Below are 18235 nucleotides of genomic sequence, written 5' to 3'. Positions count from 1 at the left end.
TCTTCATAGGCTTCTCGGAACTCCGAGAGTTTTTCTCAGAACTCCGAGAGTTTTTCTCGGAACTCCGAGAAATGGTCCAGTAGACATTTTTAAGATTCTGTTAGAATTCCCGGAACTCCGAGATTTTTTCTCGGAACTCCGAGAACACTACAACGGTCGGATTTTGAGCCGTTGGGAATTTTCCAGAAATTACCGTAATGCCACTGAACGGTCATATTTTGTTTTTCCTATAAATATGGGTGTTCTAAACATTCAATCGATCGATCCTAACACTCTAAAATTTCATTTGAATATCCAAGAGTGAATCAAACTTCAATTGTGCCTCTCATCACCATCTTTAGGATTTGGATCGTAGGCTCAAATTTGTACATCCATTTTGTAACCCTTGTGAGGGATTTTTTCATTTGTTTCTTTCAACCTTCGAGTGTTGTATTAGGGAGAGTATTCGGAGAAGCGTAGCCTATTCTCCGTGGTGAGGATAGCCACCAAGGTTAAAGCTACCAGGGTGAGGATAGCCACCAAAGTTAAAGCTATTGTAATTGGCATTCGATCTTCGCCAAGGTTAAGAAGATCAAATAGTGAAGCCATCAACGGGTTTGGTTGGTGGAGTGGAGTAGGCCTCGGATTTGAGGACCGAACCACTTTAAATCTCGGGTGCACTCTTTCTATCTCTTTGCTCTTTTATTTGCATTGCACCATTAGATTTAACTTGTATGTTTGAATATTGATTCTTGATCTCTTAATCTTAAAATCGGTTTAAAGGTTTTAAATTGGTAGATTCTATTTCTTAAAACAACCATATTCTCCCTCCTCATTGTGTTGCCATTCTAGTATAACTTGGGACCCCCCTACATCGGATTTTCAAGTCATCTTCCTCAAAATACAAGGGAAAGAAGGAATGGAAGAAACATAAAGCTCTTGCCGCCGGATGGGATGCTACTAGCACCTCGGGAAAGAGTTCAAGCGAAGGGGAAGAAAAGAAAGACGATCTTTGCTTCATGGCACTCACCCATGAAGACGAGGTAAACTCTAACCCTTCATGTTATTCATCTAGTAGTGATAGTGAAAAAATATCATATGATGAATTGTGCTCAACCTTGCACTCTCAAATTTCTAAAAATAAAGTTCAAAAGAAATCCATTTCAAAATTAGAAAATGAACTTAATTTTTTGAAAAATGAATTTTCTTCCAAATCTCAAATACAACTTGAAAATTTTAAACTTGAGATTGAAACCCTTAAGGGTTCTTTGGATGAGAAATCTTGCCAAATTGCAAAACTCCAAGATGTGGCAAGCTCTTCCAAATCTTATGAAGATGAATTTAATGATTTTCTAAATCAAATAACCCATCTTCATAATGAAAATGAAAGGTTAAGATTATGTCTCCATGGATTCTTAAATGGTGACAAAATTATTGACATAATCTTAAAGAAGACTAGTCAAAGACCTAAACATGCATATGATAGGACTAGCGTATCTAACCCTCATGTTAGATGCCATTATTATGGAATAAATGGTCATTACCAATTCCAATGTGCATCTAAGATTAGGGATTATGATGGAACCAAGAAATCTTGGGTTCCCAAAGCCCCCATATGATTTTCATCATCTGTGCTTAGATTAGGGGCATGCTCTAAAATTAAATATTTTTCTATGGATAATTAAAATATCCCCTCTTATGTTGAATAAAAATTCTAAATAGGGGGAGTTCTAGGTTTGTCTTTTTCCTTGAAAAAGGAGGAGCTTTAAATTGAATATTCCATCCCTTTGTTTCTCTTTTACCCCAATCTTTTTTATTGATGCCAAAGGGGGAGAGAATTCTTGTGTAAGGAAAATATATGTGCTTTTTATTGGAAAATCTCTTGTGCTTGTCATCATCAAAAAGGGGGAGATTGTAAGCCCAATGATTTCCACCTTGGCATTCCCATCTTATTTTGATGATTCCAATACACAAGTGATTTATGATCTCTAATGTGTTTGATTGTCTAAGTTGTAGATCACATTGGTGCTAAGACAACATTGCTTGGATTGAGGCCAAGAAGCACTCATTGGACCACTTCATGAAGGCCAAAGACATCAAAATCCAAGACAAATGAAGACTTGAAGAATCCATTGAAGATCAAGTTATATTAGATTGTATAAAGATCCAATCTTAGTTTTAGATTTGAAAGGCATAATTAAGTAAATAAACACACACCCTAAAAATATAAGTGATTGTATTTGTGGAGTTCCAACACCTTGGAACCCTCATAGCAATCCCATCTTGGTGTTAAGTTGGAAGCCCAAAAACAGAAATGAAAATCTGCTCAGACATAGGCTTCTCGGAACTCCGAGAGTTTTTCTCGGAACTCCGAGAATTATTCTCGGAACTCCGAGAAATGGTCCAGTGACATTTTTTCATCCTCTGTTTGAATTCCAGGAACTTCGAGATTTTTTCTTGGAACTCCAAGAACACTACAACGGTCGGAAAAATGGCCGTTGGGAATTTTACTGGAATTACCACAATGCCATTGAACGGTCATATTTTGGTTTTCCTATATATATGGGCATTCCAAACATTACAATGATCAATCCTAACACTCTAAAAACCTACTTGAACATCCTTAGAGTGAATCAAACTTGTTTATGCCTCTCATCATCGAAGATTAGGATTCGGATCTATAGGCTATATTTGTACATCTTCTGCAAAGTTGTAAACCCTTGTGAGGGATTTTTTGTTCTTTCTTTCTTATTCAAGAAATTGTATTCGGGCGAGTGTTCGGAGAAGCGTAGCCCACTCTCCGTGGTGAGGATTTCCACCAAGGTTAAAGGTGATCTGAATTTGTAATCGGCACCGATCTTCGCCGAAGTTAAGAAGATCTTTTAGTGAAGCCATCAACGGGTCTTTGTTGGTGGAGTGGAGTAGGCCTCGCGTTTTGAGGACCGAACCACTTTAAATCTCGGGTGCACTCTCTCTTGAACTCTAGCTCTTTACTTTGCATTGCACCTCTAGATTTAACTTGTGTGCTTGAATTTCATTTTGATCTCTTAATTTCCAATTTAGGTTTGAGTTTTCAAAAGATTAAAACTTGTTAGAAACCTAATTAATTCTCACTCCTCATAGTTGTCGTACTAGGGACCACCCTTGGAATTTCAGATGGCCCTCTGGTGAAGCCATCCTGTATACCAGATTATCGTCCTTTGTTCCTTCGCTTGATGAATAATCCAGATGAATCCATGAACTCTTTCATGAAAGGCCAAGAAGTGTCCATGCAACAACTGATTGACATTTACCCTCCTGTTGGACACATTGGTGCTGTTGATATTCAAAAAGCTCGACGTCGCGCTTTGAGATTTTGCTCCTTTGCCAGGTTCCTCACTGTCCAGCCTTCTCGCTTTGCGTCAGCTGTTCTTTTGGACCTCGTTGATCAAATGGATCGTGGCGCCAATCCAATTCCTACTATACTTGCAGAAACCTTCAATGGATTGGATGATATGGCTCGCCTTCGTGCCAGCTCAGGTCCAGGCTCTTATGTTCGCTCTTTCGTTGGGTCTTTCTCAGGATGTCCTGCATTACTCCAGGTGTGGTTGTGTCACAAGCTAAAAATTGCAGCTCCTGTCCATTTCGATCATACGTTATACACATTCAGTGAATGGCATCATGATGTTTCTTTCGATCATAAAAGCGATTGGGTTGAATGGTTAAATTCTCGCCAACAAGATCAGATTTATTATCAAATTCCTAGAATCCAAGAAGCTGTCTTCAACACCGGAGAAGCTAACTACGTTCGCCTTCTTGGTCTCAAAAAGACTTCCTTTTATGTTCCTGCCAGGATCCTGCGTCAGTATGGAAGGGAACAATCTATTGTGCCTCCCCTTCGTCATTTCTATCCGCCTGAGGATCTCAAGCCCAGGATTGTCAAAGCCGTTTCATCAGCTTGGGATGTCAAAATTATCAAACCTTTAAAAGAGTCAGTTGAGGAAGATTATCGTTCGAAGAAGAGGTCTAGAAAGAATGCTTAGTGTCATGTTTTATCTTATCAGTTTATCTTTGAAAGATTGAACCATGTACTCAAACTTTAATGATTGATCAATAAAGTTCATCTTTCTCTCTCATTATCGTGGTCTATGCGTACATCATTGTCTACTTCTTTCTGATTTTAAAATATGTCTTTCAAATATTTCAGGGCAGTAAACATCATAGCTAACCCTGCTACTCCTTGAGTTCGGATCTCTTCACGATTGGAGAGGAAATCTGTATCCCCGTCACCTTCTCTGAGAACCTCAGTATCTCCTTCTTTCCCGTCCTCATCCTCACCAATGGCAGACAACCAAGATGGCCTTCCACCCGCTGCTATTACCGATACTCTTACCTTGATTCTCCAGCAGCTTCAAGAACTCAAAGAAGAGAACCGAGTTATCAAGGCTCAACTTTCTGAGAAGTTGGGACCGTCGTTGTCCAAAGATAAAGGGCCCATGCACCATACAGCTACTTCAGCCGCACCTGCCCAGCCAGTATTCATTCCCATCCCTGATAATACCGAAGAAGATTTGGAAAAAGAACAGTACAACGAGGATCGCAGTAGGCCTTCTCAGTCCATGGTTGATAAGACAGTTATGGAGAAATTAGAAAGTCTTACCAGGAAGGTTCAAGACATCCAGTTTCAAGACCAGGGTGGTTTCAATCCAAGTGATCTTACATTGTTTCCTGAAATCCGTCTCCCTGCCAATTTTCAAATGCCAGATTTCGACAAATATGATGGTGTGGGTTGTCCAATCACCCATTTACAGATGTTTACCATTATGTGTCAGCCTCAAGGCTTATCTCCTGAGCAAATGGCTCAATTGTTCCCGGTTTTCCTAACCAAGGTCGCTAGAAGGTGGTTCATGGTCCTAGACAAGACTCGTTATAGGACATGGAAAGACATCAGTGAGCAATTCATCAGGCAGTACAAATATGACGATGGGACAGAAATTACTAGAAAGGATTTGGAAAGGACCAAGTAAGATTCGAGGGAATCTTTTCTAATTTTTGTGAAGAGATGGAGAAGACTAGCCGCTCAGATGATGGAGCGCCCGTCTGAGGAAGAGCAAGTTCAAATAATCATGAAAAACATTTTCCCCCAACTCCAGTATCACATGTCATTGCAATATTATCCAGATTTCAAGCACTTCATTGTGGTAGGCACCCAGATAGAGGAGGCTATGGCTCAAGGTGTATTCAACCGTAGCAACCCAAACCCCAGAGATTTCAAAAAGTCCCCTCCAGCCCAAGTTAGTAGTATCTCTCGTTCCAGTGCTCAGTCCTCTAAGTCCTAAGAACCTCTAGTAATGGACTATGCTCAACCCACGACCGCACCTCGGCAACAAACCCGGGTAGAATTTACCCCTCTTCCCATTCCATCTTCAGAGGTGCTTAAGTAGTGTCTTGCTTCAGGTCACATAACCCTACCTGCCATCCGTCCTCTCCCCAATCCTTTACCTGCAAATTGGCGAGCTGACCTACACTGTGAGTATCACAGGGGTCCTGGTCATCTTACTGACAACTGCATTGCCTTGAAATTTAGAATCCAGAAGCTTATTGATGAGAAAGTCATTGCATTCCACCCAAGACCCAATGTTACCCAAACCCCGCTACCTGGTCATGCTAACCCTCCTACTGCCGTTAATGCCATAACCATAGGAGATTCTGAGTTTGACCCTCTCACCCTCATATGTGCTTTAGAACCCATTTCTGAACCCCAAATCATCTTCTGTGATGAATCATACCTAAGAGAGTCTGTATCTCCCTTGGTGATCACCTATGAGCCACAAGTCCCTCAAGTTATTACTTATGATGAGCCAGAATTGGACGAAGTCAGACATGTTACAAGGGGTGGAAGAATTTTCAAACCTGTTGAATTGAGAGTAAAAAATCTAGGGGCATTGGCAAGAGGTGAGGAGCCGCAATATCTGAAAGACCCAGATGATGAAGTTGTGCAGCAACTGAAGAAAACTCAAGCCGTTATATCTGTTTGGGGATTGTTGATAGCATCAAAGAAACACAGAGAAGCCGTGTTAAAAGAATTGAATACCACACAGGTATCCTCAGAAATATCTCCAGAGCAACTAGCTGAAGTTGTTGCTCTAACCCAAGCCACCAGGGTCATCAGTTTCTCAAATCAGGAGCTGCCTCCCCAAGGTCGGAATCATACTAGAGATCTTCATGTCACTATTGTTTGTGAAGGCAAGAAAGTACCGTCTGTGTTGGTAGATAATGGATCCGCGTTGAATGTATGTCCATTGAGAACTGCCATTACCTTGGGTTTCGGTCCCACTAATTTTGCCGAATCGACCCTTGGAATTCTCGCATATGACAACACCCGCAGAAGTGTAGTCGGGGTCCTCACCACCAGGATCGTTATAGGCGGTCAGGAATTTGAGGTTGAGTTTCAAGTTATTGATATCAAGGCCTCGTTCAATATGCTTCTGGGATGTCCCTGGTTGCATAAGGAGGGCGCTGTTGCTTCGACCCTTCATCGAAAATTGAAGTTCATCAAAGATGGGAAGTTGTTCACTGTCAGAGGTGACAAAGAGCCAGAAATAGGACAGATAACAGGAGAAACTCTGATCCTTCCAGTTGCAAAAATAGAAGACTACAACTTGAATGGTTTCGCGTTCGACGTCGCTGCTATTTCCTATAAAGAGGCCTCTCGAGAGGAGTTGTGTTTAACTTTTGCCATCAGTCCTGTGGTTGCCAAGATGATGAGAAAAATGAATTACTTTCCTAGAATGAATTTGGGCCGTGATCCAAGCAAGGCGTCTCACTGGCGTCCAATCAAAGCAAACCATGGAACTTTCGGTCTTGGATATGTACCTACTGAGGAGGAGGAAGAAGCCATGGAAGAATTGTTGAAATTGAAGGAAGAAATCCGTCGCACCGGAAGGGTACTCCCAATGGCTTCATATTCCTTATCGATGAATGGTCACTTTATCAAAGAAGGCGAGACTTCTCCATACTATGGGTTCTCCGAACCATGGTATGACTTGGTAACAGGAATCATAATACCTGGTTTTGAAATATTTAGTAGCTTTGCTCTCCCAAAAACAGAACCGCCAATATGTTAGGTTGAGAAAACTGTTGATGATATGGTGAGTCAAAGGCAAATAGAAGTTGATGATATGATTGTAAAAGCCAAGGAAAGGAGAGATCACATCCCGAACCTTAAGAAGTTCTTTGAAAGAATTCTCAAATACCAGCTTCGCCTGAATCCTAGCAAGTGTGTATTCGGGATTACCTCTGGTAAGTTCCTAGAATTCATGGTGAGTCAAAGGGGCATAGAAGTAGATCCTCAGAAGATTAAGGCTATCCAGGAGATGCCGCCACCTAAAACTGAGAAGGAAATTCGGAAATTCCTAGGAAGGATACAGTTCCTAAAGCGATTCATTGCTCATCTGACATCAACTTGTGAACCTATCTTTAAGCTCTTAAAGAAAAATACTTCCAAAGAATGGACAGAGGAATGTCAGCAGGCCTTTGAAAAGATAAAGCAAAGTTTGGCTGAACCACCAATGGTAGCACCAGTAATACCGGGGCATCCATTGCTGCTTTACTTGTCAGTAACAGAAACCACCATGGGTTGTATGTTAGCACAGCAAGATCCAGAAACTAAGCATGAAAAGGCTGTATATTATCTTAGCAAGAAGATGTTGGAGTATGAACAGAAGTATATTGTCCTAGAAAAAACCTGCTTAGCCTTGGTTTGGGCTACTCAGCGACTCAGGCATTACCTTTTATCACATAAGATCCTGCTTTTGTCAAGGATGGATCCTCTGAAGTATCTCTTTGAAAAACCAGCCCTGACAGGTAGGACTGCCAGATGGTCATTATTGTTGTCTAAGTTCGACATCACCCAGGTAACCCAAAAATCAGTAAAGGGCTGAGCCATTGCTGAGCAATTGGCAGAAGCACTCCGAGAAGAAAATCAGCCTTTCAAGCCGATGTTCCCAAATGAAGAGATCATGATGATAGAAGATGAATACCCAGAAACTGATTGGACCCTCTATTTTGATGGAGCAGCAAACCAAACAGGGCAGGGAGTAGGGGCATTGCTTGTGTCACCTCGAAATGAGCATGTTCCCCTTGCTGTTAAGTTACAATTCAATTGCACCAACAATATGGCAGAGTATGAAGCATGCATTGTTTGAGGCCGCATTGGCCTTAGGCATAGAGAATCTTGACGTATATGGAGATTCGAAGTTAATCATTTGTCAAACTCAAGGAGAGTGGAGAACCAAGGAAGAAAAGCTACAGCCATATCATGAATACTTGGATGTTCTTGCTCGACAATTTCGGTGCATCACTTTCAGTTATTTACCAAGGTTGAAGAATAGATTCGCCGATGCCTTAGCGACATAAATCTATGATTGACATACCTCACAATATGAAGATGAGGCCCATCACGGTTCAAGAGCAATGGGCTGTTGCATATGTTGATGCTATAGAGATAGCTGCAAGATGTCTCGATGGTAAACCATGGTATACGAACATAAAGAACTACATCTCGGGCCAGGGGCATCCCAATGAGGCGTCGAATAAAGAAATAAGGACTTTGCAGAGATTGGCAGCTAATTTTGTCATTTGTGGAGGAGAGTTGTATCGACGGTCTTTCGACGGAATTCAACTCTTATGTGTCACTGAAGATCAGGCAGAAAAAATTCTCACAGATATTCATGAAGGGGTGTGTGGGCCTCATATGAATGGGAAGATGTTGGCAAGGAAAATCCTACGTCTGGGGTACTATTGGCCAACATTGGAAGCAGATTGTCACACATTTGTGAAGAAATGCTATAAGTGTCAGATACATGCGAATCTCATCCATGTACCACCTACCGAATTGCATTCTCTTACCTCTACTTGGCCGTTTTCGGTACGGGGAATTGACATCATTGGCAAGATTTCACCCAAGTCGTCTAATGGTCACGAGTACATACTCGTTGCAATTGACTACTTCACCAAGTGGGTTGATGCCGCTTCTTACGCAAAGCTTACATCCGCATCAGTTGCCAAATTCATACGAACCAATATCATATGCAGATATGGAATTTCCCATGAACTTATCTCAGATAACGGATCTCATTTCAAGAAGGAAGTAATCACTCTTTGCGAAGAGTTCAAGATTAAGCATCATAAATCCTCACCTTATCGTCCGCAGACGAATGGAGCGGTGGAAGCTGCAAACAAAAATGTCAAGACTATCATTAGCAAGGTGTCAGAAACCTATAAGGATTGGTCGAATAAGTTACCGTAAGCCTTGTGGGCTTACAGAACATCAATTAGAGCTTCAACTGGGGCAACCCCTTACTCTCTTGTTTATGGAATGGAAGCAGTGCTACCTGTTGAGATTCGTGTACCTTCGCTCCGAATTTTGACTGAAGTCAAGTTGCCAGAAAATGAATGGGTAGATGCCAGATATAAAGAGCTGAACATGCTAGATGAGAAGAGGTTAAAGGCGATTTACCATGTACAGGGTTACCAGTGCAGAATAGCCCGGGCTTTTAATAAAAAGGTTAAAATCAGAGATCTAGAAGAGGGCAATCTTGTTCTGAAAGAGAACCGAGCACCAGTGTTTGACCCAAGAGGCAAGTTCAAACCAAATTGGTCAAGACCATACATTGTGGACCAAATCTTACCCGGAAAAGCCGTCAAGCTCCGTAATTTAAATGGAGAAATATTGCCAGAACCAACAAATCTTGATCAACTCAAGAGGTTCTAGGCTTGAACACCAGAAGGCCGTCTTTTGGCCGAATAAATCCCAAATTCATAACCCAAAATTAAAAAATATATAACCTTTTGCAAACCCTTTTGAGCCTAAATAAAATTTTCCTTCAAAACCCAATATACTAGGGGCATCCGCCCTGAACTACGCATGACCTGATCCCTACACCGGGGTACGTAGGCAGCTCGGTCAAACCGAGTTCGGTTGTTTCAAAAGAAGAAAATCAATTATTCCAAAAAGAAGATAAAAAAAAGAAATGGAGCTTGAAGATCCGCTAGATTGAAAACCTGAAACGGCGATCTAGGCAAAATTTAGGATTATTCCCCTGCTAAGTTGAAAACTTGAAAGGGCGGCTTAGGCAAAAGTTAAGGGGGTGGCCTGCTGAGTCGAAAACCTGGAAAGGCGATTCAGGCAAAAGTTAAGGCCGAGCGGTCCGCCAAGTTGAAAATTCCAAAAGGGAGACTTGGTCGTGGTAAGATTGGGTTCACACCAGAAGAATTACATCGATCTCTAAAATCACAGTAGGTCAGGCAAAGCTAATAACAACGATTCCTGAAACTAGGGGCATTAATTTCAAAGCAATCCGAAAGTTGATAGAAAGATATATGAAGTATCACTGTCTTAAAAATAAGTGAAGATGTTTATCAATGGAGAAATATTCTTTTAAAGAGGCCAGCCTAACCCAAAAGAAAATACTGATAAGTCAGAAGCATCACGAGATTACTTGAGTAATCTTTCTTATTTTGTCTTTTTATTACAAATGTCTGTGGTTCTATTTTTTAGAAAAAATTTACGAATGCTATTTTAAGAATTGTTGTAGGGTGCAATCACTCTGAAGGCAGGTTCATTAACAGGTTCCGAGAAACTTGGAAAAGGTGAGACTGTCACGAATGGCGAAAAATCTTTGAAAGAATGATCTCTGGTCAATGAATAGAAGAAGGTTAGAATGCCTCAAACTGGGGCAGGTTGCTAATGAAGTGGCATCTCATATTCAAGCCTTGAAAGTCCTTTGCTACATGATGGTATTAAATCCTTTGCTTCCAAAATTGTTAATTGGAGATTTCAATTTCCTTTTTTTTGATAATTTCTGTCAAAACCCAAATTATCATATCTCTCTGATTTCATTTGAAAATGGTCTCTCAATTCTCTCTGAGCATCATATGAATATGCTGTCTCATTTCCTTGAAATCCGTATAATTACGTTATTTCATTCTCTTTGAGTCCATTTGAAAATGGTATTTTCTCTCTGAACATCATACGAATATGATGTCTCATTTCCTTGGAATGCGCATAAATACGATATTCCATTATCTCTGAGTTATCTTTGAGCATCATATGAATATGGTGTCTCATTTTCTTGGAATCCGTATCGATACAGTATTTCATTCTCTCTGAGTCCATTTGAAAATGGTCTTTTCTATTTGAACATCATACAAATGTGATGTCTCATTCTCTTGGAATCCGTATAAATACGGTACTCCATTCTCTTCAAACCATTCGAAAATGATATCTTATTCTTTTTTGAGCTTCATACAAATGTGAGGTCTCATTTCCTTGAAATCCGTATAATTACGTTATTTCATTCTCTTTGAGTCCATTTGAAAATGATATTTTCTCTTTGAACATCATACGAATATGATGTCTCATTTCCTTAGAATTCGTATAAATACGATGTCCCTTTATCTCTGAGTTATCTTTGAGCATCATATAAATGTGATGTCTCATTTTCCTTGAAATCCGTACAAATACGTTATTTCATCCTCTCTGAGTCCATTTGGAAATGGTCTCTTCTCTTTGAACATCGTGCAAATATGATGTCTCATTTTCTTGGAATCCGTATAAATATAGTATTCCATTCCCTTGAAGTCATTCGAAAGTGGTCTCTGTTTCTCTTTGAGCATCATACGAATATGGTCTCCCATTTCCTTGAAATCAGTATAAATACGGTATTTCATTATCTCTGAGTCCATTTTTGAAAATAGTCTCTTCTCTTTCAGCATCATATAAATGTGATGTCTCATTTCCGTGGAGTTCGTATAAATACGTTGACTCGTTCTCTCCAGGTCCATTCGAAAATGATCTCTTACTCTCTTGAGAGTCGTATAAATACGGTATCTCATCCTTTTTCAGTCTATTCAAAAATAGCATTTTATTCCTCTTTCGGATCCATACAAATATGGGTGCTCATTCTTTGGGAAACCGTACAAAGACGGTGTCTCATTCTGATATCTCATTCCTTGTGGGCCTGTACAACTACGGTGTCTCATTCTTATCGAGTCCGTATAGCTACGGTCTCTTAGCCCTTTGACCCCGTACAAATGCGAGGCCTCGTTCTGGTTGAATCCATTCGAAATCATATCTCGTGTCCTTTGAATCCATATAAATATGTCTGAGCTCATTCAAAAATGATGCTCCGTTCTCTTTAAGCATCTTTTGAAAGTCATCCATTATTCTCTATAAGACCATTTGAAAATGGCGTCTCATTTCCTCTAAAACCGTTCAAAAATGGTATTCCTTTCCCTCCGTAAATCCATTTGAAAATGGTATCCCATTCCTTCGTTGCCCGTTTGTGAACGGCGCCGCATCATAATCATCTTTTGTTCTGGATTGCAAGATTTTTGCACCAAGAGTAAATCCGATTCTCCGTTATTCTAAACTGTCATCTCATGGTGTTTAGAGTAAATGATTTTGATATATGTTCAAATTCTAGGATTTCATCTAGGGTCTTGCATTATGTTAGGTTGCATTGTGTCTAGGGAGTCCTTTGACGATCAAAGCTACGCAAAAGGGTGTTGTCACTTTTGCTTTGGAATTCGATGACTACGTCATCTCTACCAAAGAGGGGCATCTGTAGACACCCCCATTTTGCTCCGCTTTAATCAACAAAGAAGTTAGTGTTTTGCTATCGGTTTTTCAGTGTTTTATATTCCTGTGTCTGCCTGTTATGTTTTCTCGATCTTTTCGATCATTTCTGCCGTGTTTCGCATTTTCCCGCCAAGTGTTGAAGAGGGTTGTCTACAAAAACCTAAACAAGAGAGAGGTTGGACCCATTTGGTGGCCCGCGTTGTGCATTTTTGATCAAGCAAGTGTGCCCTGCATTAATTTTTATGAAAAGCATGAATTTTGAATTTATTTCGAAAATCATTTTATGGAGGACCCTGTAGACACCCCATTTTTCCCCGCTTTAATCAACAAAGAAGTTAGTGTGTCGTTGTCGGGTTCTAGTGTTTTCTATTCCTGTGTCCGTCCCTTGTGCTTTCTCGATCTTTTCAATCATTTCCGCCATGTTTCGCATTTTTCCGTTGAGTGTTGAGAGTGGTTATTCGCGAGAATCAAAGCAAGAGAGAATTTGGACCCGTTGGTAGGCCCGCATTGAACATTTGCTTAGAGTTGGATCAAACAGGGGGCCCACATATAGTCTTAATGAAAAATGAGTTTCAAACCTACTTCGATCCAATGCACAGAGATACCCATCAAGGGAATGGTCAAGATTTCAGGGAGGCTATTTAAACAACCAGTTTCGTTGCGGCACATCAAATAGACAGTTTAGATCATGCTATTGAGAGGGTTCACGGGGCATGACCAATTCAAATTGTGGTTAATCAATTGAGCATTTCAGATCATCTTAGGGAAACAATTATAGGGTGCCTTCCATTTGGGCCGGAGCTTATTAATTGGACGGATTGGATTATCCAATAAGAGAAGTATAGGGCCAACATTGAGAGGACCCATAATCATTCGAATTTCCAACTATATACAAAAGATCATGCGTAGGTCCCGTTTGGAGTTTAAAAATTATAAAAGAGCTTTTAACTTTCTATACTTAGATGAATTAAGTTGGGAAGGGATTTTGAAATTGCTATTCCAAAAAAAATTCACGTGGAGAGGAATTTTGGGACAACTTCGAATGAGGTTGGCAACTTCCTTGTATTCTCAATGATAAAAAAAGAAAGCTGCTGTGAAGAGAAGGGATTCTAAAAAAAAAAAAAAGGAAGAAAGGGAGGAGATATAGTAAGAGAGTCTAGGGAAAAAAAAAAGGAAAGAAAAAAAGAAAAGAAAAAAAAAAGAAAAAGAAACTGGAAGAAAGGGGAGAGAACGAACAAAGAAAAGAAGGAAGATGGAGGCTCTGTTTTCGGGGTGAATGAGAGAATAACACGAATGATCGGCCTCCCTCTCTCAAGATCTCAAATCCCTCTGGAGTTGCCTCCCCTCTCATCTCCACCACCCTCTGTTTTTCGTCATTCTCCCTACAACCCTCGATTTCTTCTCATTTCTCTCCCCATCATCCTCTATCCCCCTCAACCGTCTCATATCCCTACCGATCACTCCCTCCATCTCTATACTCCCCACAATCCGCTGTTTAGTTTCCCTCCCCCATCATCTTTGTTTTGTATTCCCCTCATACTCCACACTCGGCCTCTCATCTCGCACAGCAACCCTCCCTCTCCCTCACTTTGTTTTCACTCCATCTCTACCTTTGTTATCTCACTCCTCCTCCCACCACCCTTAGTCTTCTCATCCCTCATCTCCTTCATCCACTTCAGCCCCAAGCAAGCAAAAAAAAAAAAGACAAAAAAAAAACAAACAAAAGAGAGAACGAAAAAACAGAGCATCTTATGCTCTGTTTTTTCTGTTCATCTCTCTCTCTCTCTCTCTATTCCTCCTCTCACCCTCTCTACCAATCTCTTACTCTGCCAATCCCTCCCTATCTCGCACACTCCCTCTCCTCGCAGTGGTTTGAATTTTTTTCAAAAAGAAAAATAAATAAAGAAATAAAGAGGAAGAAAAGCGGAGCGGATCGCACGTCGGCGGGATTTTTCGGACTCTGCAGCTCTCGGATTCGGCGTGGAACTCTACCACAGGTAGGTACACTGTTTCGAATTTTTCCCAAATTATTTGGTATATTTTTAGATTTTTGCATGATTTTTAAGCAATTAAATGATTTTAATTCAATATTAAATGTGTGTTCTTAAAATCATGATCTACATGAGTGTTTAAATTCCGTTTCGTCCCGAAATTTAATACAACGATCTATCTAAATAGAGTAAGATAATCATCGGATCGGATCGGACATTGGATCAACGGTTTTTGAAAATTTGAGTGAAGAGGGGTATTTTATTTAAAATAATGGCTGAGTAATTATGGAATTCGAAAAAATAGCCATCTCAGGATGATCTATTTTTTGGAATTTAAAATTTTTCTTGTGTTCATCACATCAGAAAAAGGTTGGAGGACGTTTTCCGGAATCATAATTTTCTCAAAAATCGTGTTCTAAAAATAGAAAACTCTTCAAAAATATCTTTTCGACGTAGAAAAAACAAATATATACTAAAATAATTCCAAAATTAATGAAATTTTCTGAGAAAATAATATGATACTGGTACATTCTACCATGAATTTTTGAGAATTTTTGGATTTGGTTTGGTATATTATTTTATGCTTTCTTTGAAAATTATCAGATTTTGGGAGACTTTTTACAGACATCAGATCACAGATAAAATTCCCAAAATTTTTACAGTAGTCTTATATTCCATATTTCTAGTTGCTGTAAAAGTTTCGAGTGATTACATCTTGTTTCATATGGGATGTAGTGTTAATTCATAATCTTGTCTGAAAATTGAAAAATTCGAAACTGATAGTAAATAGTTTCTAAAATTCATGAAAATCTCACAGCATGCTATATTTACTCATATCTTATTTCTATAGAAATTTCATTGAATTTAGATTTCTATTTCTAGTAGTTTCTGTGTTATTTTTGCAATTTGGTCAATTAATTGTTAAATCAAAATTAAATATGAGCTTAATGTAAAAATCTGTAAAAATCTTCCAATAAGCTACATCTCATCATCTCTTGCTGATGTAGAAGTTTCAACTCATTTCGAATTCGTTTTCAACAGTTTCACTTGTAAAATCACTCATATGGTATAAAATTGATAAAATCCATTAAAATATTGAAATTAATTGAAATTCATCTAAAAATCTCTAAAGAACCTTAAATCTCTATCACATATTAACTCCTTAATCCATTGAAACAGAAATCTTAGGATCTTTAGATTTCCCTGGAAAAATGGCCAGCGCATCCATAATCGTATCCCTATTGCACTCGATCTTTGACAATTTGAATATTTAAGCTATAGCACGTTGTTGGCTCCGAGGTTACTGTCCACGGAAATCCTGAGATATGCCACGCAATAAGGTGCTATAACCTAAGTATTAAATTGCACAAGGAAAGAGCGCACGATTCCCTTCTTTGGATGCCATTCGAGGCTGAAATTGGTGAACCCTAGAACCATTGGTATTCCTTAAATGTCCAGAAACCGAAAATCCTTGAAATCTGAAATTAACTAACTTCAAGAACTGAAATCGATTCATCTCGTGTCTCTCGGAACCATTGGATTATGGTTTCCGTCATAAGAACCATTAGAGCCCAATTTAGGAACACTGGTGTCATGTCTTGTCCTAAGTTTTAGGGAGTCTTAAGTTTTAGGAGTCCTAGAGTTAGGAGCCCAGCCTCATCACGGACGCTTGCTATGGATAGCAACCGTGCCATATGTCTAGTTACACTAGTCACCCAATCTTTCCCTAAGACAAGCCTAGTAAACTAGGATGAAGGCTAACCTGCATTAGTCTAAGGAACAATTTGCATTTAGATAAGAATCATATAGTATCTTAGATGAAATCCTAGGATAATAAAATCCTCAACTTGAATTAAATAACTTCTCTTAAAACTGTTGAAACAGTCAATCCCGTCTAGGTCGGTGTCTTAGTTGAGTTAGGCATAAGTAGCTTAGCTTAGGTGCACTGAACTATGTCGACTCTGATCCAAGTGAGGCTTGGGTACGTAGACAGCTTGGATGTCTGATGGCATACCAACCGCGAGTCGGCACTACAACAAATTGTGGTGTTTTGTATTTTAATTTTCTTGTAAATTCTTAATTAAATCACTTAGAATTCTCCATGAAATTAGAATCTTAGGAGAACTTGCACTTAGATTGAATCCAGACAAATTAAGAAATCAAGATAGACATTTAGGATTCACATTGAAATTAGATCATATGATGCATGTCCCGTAGTTAGCACACTAACATAGAGTTGAATGAGCCATTTAAAATGAATTTAAAAGAGTTAGCTTTTGGAATCGAAGACCGATTATCGGGCAGGAATGGTGCATGTGGTGGATAAATCCCCATACCTTCTATTCTTGTAACCAGGTAACGAGTCTAGATTTCTGGTTAATTACGAGTCCTAGATCTCACATCTAGGTGGCGACTCTGTCAGTCTCTTTTGTGTGGAATTCGGATTGCATTAGTGATCCCAAGTTCACATAAAAGATGAATTAAAATCAATACTAAGAAGCACACGCCAATCGCGTGGGTACGAGAGACCAAGAGAGAGCGTGGCGGCTCGCGCCCCATCCCTCTCGCGGGATCGGGTCCCACAGTTTGGCGACTCTGCTGGGGACCACCTAACTTCATTACAATTCCAAAGGCTAATTCATTTGAATTTAATTTAACTAGCTCATAAAAACTCTATACTTGTTAGATTAGTTTGTCTTGTTTTATCTTCTAATCACATTTTACTTGAACTTAATCTAACAAAACTTGAAGGCATCATAGATTGCGCGAACTTATTGCACACACTTACATCACTTGCATCTAAACCCTGCATCTCACATGCACACACGTCCTATTTTAGGAACCCGGAGTGTTATCTAGCATGGTTGACTGGGATTTCATCACCTGGTGCCTCTGTGCTAGAGAAGCATTCCACCTTTAGCCTAGCATCTTATGGTGCGTAAACGCATCTCTTGTTCACGTACTGATACGCCGGACACTGGTACAGTATATCGAACATGGATTCGCGCTAAGGGAACTCTTGGCCTTACCCCTAGATTAACCCACACATGCATGTAGTATACGAACACATGTGCATCACGTGTGTGAGCCTAGTTTAGGATATCTTACCCATTTGTGTCTAGATTAGGCTGTAGTCCATCTTCCAATGGCTACGATCGGTCCTTAGATACACGAACAAAGTCATGAGTCGAGATTCTCTCTCCACTCCGATAGATTAGGATTAGGGTTGATGCCTTCAAGTAACACTGTTAAAATGTGCGAAGATTAAAAACTTTCCCTTTGGGGTTAGGATATAAATCCCATCATTTCCAAAGATCTCATAGGATTAGTCATTCATGATCTATCCGTTAAAAGCAATCTTATGCTATCTCATCTCATCTCTTGATCGTACGATTTTCAATCTTCTATTATGTGATTCGATCATGTATCCATACTTTCTGTATACTGGCAGGAACTTATCCCCATCTCGTGTTCATATAACCCTGATCATTCTTGTATCCCTTCTCTTGGCTTACAGGCACCATGTCTACTCGTACAATTCTTGATTGGATCCGTGGTACATTAAGAAAATCTCACATCTATGCCATAAGTGAGCAAGAGAAGAATCTCTTCGGCTACGTGGCAACCATCAAGCTCGATTGGG

The sequence above is a fragment of the Tasmannia lanceolata genome, unplaced genomic scaffold, assembly GCF_043159265.1.
Source record: "Tasmannia lanceolata isolate RefF3 unplaced genomic scaffold, GAP_Taslan_0.1 ptg000023l, whole genome shotgun sequence".
NCBI lineage: Eukaryota > Viridiplantae > Streptophyta > Magnoliopsida > Canellales > Winteraceae > Tasmannia > Tasmannia lanceolata.
Note: the sequence above shows the minus strand (reverse complement) of the source record.